Source organism: Antrostomus carolinensis, unplaced genomic scaffold, assembly GCF_000700745.2.
Source record: "Antrostomus carolinensis isolate BGI_N321 unplaced genomic scaffold, ASM70074v2 scaffold9566, whole genome shotgun sequence".
Taxonomy (NCBI): domain Eukaryota; kingdom Metazoa; phylum Chordata; class Aves; order Caprimulgiformes; family Caprimulgidae; genus Antrostomus; species Antrostomus carolinensis.
Window position 1 is genome coordinate 50,868 of NW_010322509.1, and position 4,583 is coordinate 55,450.

Here is a 4,583-nt window from a genome sequence, read left to right on the forward strand (position 1 = left end):
CCTGGAGACGCAGACTTGGAGCTGGGGTGCTCTTCCCCACCTCCCTTTCCAGGCTGGGCTTTGTGGCAAGGGCTCTGCAGGTCCCATGTTCGTCTGGATGTGGCACTGTGGCAATTTTAGTGCAAGTGTAACTGGGGGGGTTTGTGACTGCTGTCACTGTAATTATCTGTCTGCTCAATAAAATGAAGGGTACTGAGTCCCGGCAGTTTGGGGGAATGAAGACTGACTTAATTACAGCAACCAAATCTCTCACATCTCTCCTGTCCACTGAAACACCAGCCCGCCTTCATGTGCTGCCCTTTAACAGAGCTGCCTATCATGCATCTAAACAAACAAGTAGGGAAGACAGAGGGGAGATTGTTTGTCGGGGATGTGTCTTTGCGAGGGAGGAGCAGCAATATCTGCAGGAGGGACTGAGGTGAAACCCAACATCAAAGGCAAGAGGCTGTCAGCACATTTAACTTTACAGAAACCCTTCTCCTAATAAAAAAGGAATGACCTCGTTACTACGGACACTAACAGTTCCCAAGGGAACACCGGGAGACTGCTGCCTGCACTTTTAATATTCACTTTACAAACAAATGGGAAACCTTGAAATAATTTCAGTGTTGTTCTTGGCAAGTTGTTACAATGTTGTGTCCTTATAAAAATCATTCAAGAATTTATGTACTGTGAGTTTACTTTTCATCTGCTGCTTTTCCTTGCTATCAATCTCCCTCTCCCTCCCTCTCACTGCCCGAGTCCCTGCAGGAAAGATCAGGATGCCCAAGGAGTGAGGCGCTGGCCCTGCCAGCAGGTGTGGCAGCAGGCACTGTCAGGCTTGGCTTGGGCTGCTGAGAGAGGACCCACTTCTGGAGGAGATGCTCTAAAACTGTGTCTGGACTTGGGCTGCAGAGAGCAAGCAAAGTTGCATCAGGTGGCCATGCCTGGGTGAGGGGTTTGAGTTGGCCGCAGACCTAGGGCAGGGCTGTGGAGGGAAGAGCAGGGCCGGCGGAGGCTGTATGGCTCCCCGCTGCTGCAGACCTGCAGGCAGGCTGGTGTGGAGCAGTGTGGGGATGCAGCGTGGGCCAGTTCAGAGCTCTTCTCCCAGCTCCTCCCGGCAAGAGTCACCACAGGTGATAATGGCAGGAACGCTAGCGTGGAACAAATCTGTGTCTCTTCCAAGCCCCTGTGAAAGAATCAAGGAGACGGAGAAAAAGTGTTGCTGCAAACGGAAAGAATACTTGCAAAGTGGGAGTGCAGAGCAATGCTATTCAGTCAGCCAAGTAACTCTGCAAATTACACGAGTGGTCTCTTTTAATGGGTTAGGTTTTCTCCCCAAGTTACCACAGTCTGAGTGACCAGAAATCTTCCCCCATGTTTCCTTGGTGTTGCATTTGTTGTGTGGTACCTGAGGGAGGTTTACAGAAATGGTTTCATTGACTCTTAGTGGATGAAAATGCTTTGTATTGGAAATACACCCTCACAGCTGATGCCTCAAGCTCTTCTGCAGCAGTCCACAAACTCTCACCCACACTTTAGCTGGTGTTGCAGCCTGGGGAATCCCCCTTCTTCTCCTGGTCTCTGCACATTGATGTGCAGGATCAGACACACCCCAACACACACATGAATCTATAAATGCGCATACAGATATATAATTTAACTCCCATGTGCCTGTCCACATACACACCCAAAAGAGCTTGCCTCCATACATGTCCAGTATGTTCCTCCTTACTCATCTCCACTTGGTCACACAGGGCCTTCCATCCCTGGTGTGGACTTGTTGCCAACTCTGACAGCTGTGTACAATACAACTTTATGCCTTGGGTTCATCCTCTGTACAGCCAGTCCTGGATCCAAACTGTGGGAAAGGTGGGTCTTATTTGAATATCTGTGATTCATACTTCACCTGTTTTTCTAGGCATCTGCTTAGCCCCATGTCATCTCAGACTCAGTTTGTCTGAGCTCAGGATTTCTGACTATTGCTGTGAGGCAAAAAGTAAGCTCCTGCTGTTCCTCTAGGCTTTCAAGCAGAAGGACTAAGTACAGAAGAGGAAAAGGTAATGATGGCAAGTAGACTGTGGGAATGACGCCATTCATTGGTACTCTAGGTATCAAAGAACCCACTAACGAGCAATTTGCAAAAGACACTTTTGAGCTTTCGGAGGAAAACAGTGACTGCTGTGAGCGGGAGAGTGCAGACAGCTTCATGCAAGCGGGAGCTCTTGCCCAGGAGCTGGTCTTTGCAGTTATGAGCTGTGCAAGAACAAGCAGCTCTTTCCACTCCCACCGTGTCCTCTGTGGATGTCTGGGAGCAGGTATTTACCCTCTGCAGGATCCTGCCAGCTGCCCACATCACATGGGCAGAGCTAAGGCCACACAGAGGTCTAAGCCAACTGGCACCCTGTCTTCTACAGCCAGGCAATGATGAGGCATCTTTCTTTGTACCAGCTGAACATCTCTAATAGGCATGTAGATGTAGTGGGTTTTTCTTCTCTGATCATCTTCTTTCTTTCCAAATATTAGAGCAGTAATGGACAAAATCCATTTTTAAGGTTTGTAATTGCCAATTTGTCATTGAAAACCTTGACTAAATGGTCCCTTGGAAGTGCAGAGAAGATGCTTTTTAAAGTACTGCAATGAGATCCAGGCAGTCTCTGGGCCACTGCTACTTCTTTGCAACCCAAATTTCATGTAGAGTTTAGCTGGAAATTTTATCTCCTTTGTAAAGACCTTAGAAACCTATGTACCAAACACTACAGAAAAAGCCAGATGTTGATACAGAAAGGTGGGCCAGATTTCTCTTTGCTTGAATGATGTAAATAAGTTGTCTTGGGTAAGTGTGAATGGAGTTAACCTGTGTTAAACCTCAGAGCCAATGATAAGAATCACTGAAATGGTGTTTTGCAGATGTCCTAGGCACTTCTATAAAGTCATACTTCACTGGGGTTTTCTCTTGACTTGTTCTGGCACGTTTGCTTATTCTAATTCTCAGTTATGGAAAATTTCTTCTAAACACTAACAGGAATTTCAAGATGTTAATAAAAGAGGAAGGTACTTCAAGTGCAAGTTCCCATGTATGCATATGCCCATATATTTGTAAATAATCCCACATACACTGGTGGTCATTTTGAGTGGGACACGCTATCACAGCTCATCCTGTAGGCTTTCAGCCAGCAAGTGAAAAGTAGGAGGATGGACTTGCAAAGACCATCCTCATTAACTTCACTGAATGCCCAGATAGACTTTTACATGCACATCTATCCTCAAGCAAAGATACAAGTAGGCAGTGAATTAAAAATTTAAAAAGAGAGACAGTAGGAAATCACTGCCTGGCTCTGCTACAGATTTCCTTTATGTCCTTGCCTAATTCACTTAATCTACCTGTTCTCTGTTCTCCAGCTAAGGCAAGGGGGCAATAGTACCTCCTTAATGGTCTTGTACCTTGAGACTGTGAAGAGAGAGGACTTGACTTTCTCTGTGTTTACATACTCCTGAGGGAAAGGGAGTCCAAGTCAGAACTGCCCGGGTCCGTTGCTGGTCCCAAAGTAATTACATCCAATGTCTGGACCAACAATAAAACTTCACCATGTTTGGCCATTTGGGGTTGAAGGATATATTTAATTCAACAACCTGGAGTGTGAAGTTTTGCTATAATTTCAAGTCCTAATTTCTTGCTTTTTTATTATTTTAAGTCATTGAAGTTAAATTAAAAATGCTTACTCTTGTTTCAAATCAAGAGTGTCTGCTTTAAAAAAATGACTAACGACTCATTCAGATTTTCTTCTGGATCACTTTTGAGTCTTTCTTCAATCAAAAGGTTGCTGTGCAGTGGCACACCTGGCAGAAGTGCTTTAGCCTAGTCAGCTGCAATTTTCCAGAGAAACCTCTTTGCTGGATAATTACTCGTGAAGATGGAGGACAGCACAGTTTCATGTAGCTACCTGCATTGGAGGGGAAGGTTGCTCTTCTCCTGCACCTGACCGTTGACTTTAAGAGTGTGGGACACTGAATGACCCAGCAGAGTGACATCACCTGTGAGCAAAGAGGTAAGAAAAAGTCCTCTTGGTGAGATGCTGTTAATCTCTGGACAAGCCTTCTGTCTTTCTGGGTGGGACAGTGTGGCCTCTTTAGCCCCATCACTGGATCAGTGCTCCCAAATTAGTGTAATCATCCCACCCAAATTAAGTAAGGAGCTCCTGGCTCCAGAATTCAGCCTTGGGCATTCCCTCTACGCCTGACGCCCGCATCCCCCTCTTCCGCTCTCTCCCCTGAAGCCCCCTGCTTGTGGGCTCCTTGATATTTTCCAGTCCTTCCCTAATGAGCACTGCAGAATTACAGCTAATTAAGGATGTAAATGATGCTGGAGAGAGAGAGAGAGAGAGGGAGAGGATGAGAAGGGGCGAGGGGGAGGGCAGCTACTTGCTGTGTGCAACTCTGCAGTAAAGTGTCTCCTACCTCAGCAGAAAAGTTATCGCAGGAGACAATGTCAACTTTATGGAGGGGGGAGGGCCCTTCACACGGCTCCATCCCCACCTGCAATAGATGCCGCCTCTCTTTTATGTGTCAGCGCTGCAGATGCTGATGTCTCCCTTCCCAAATCT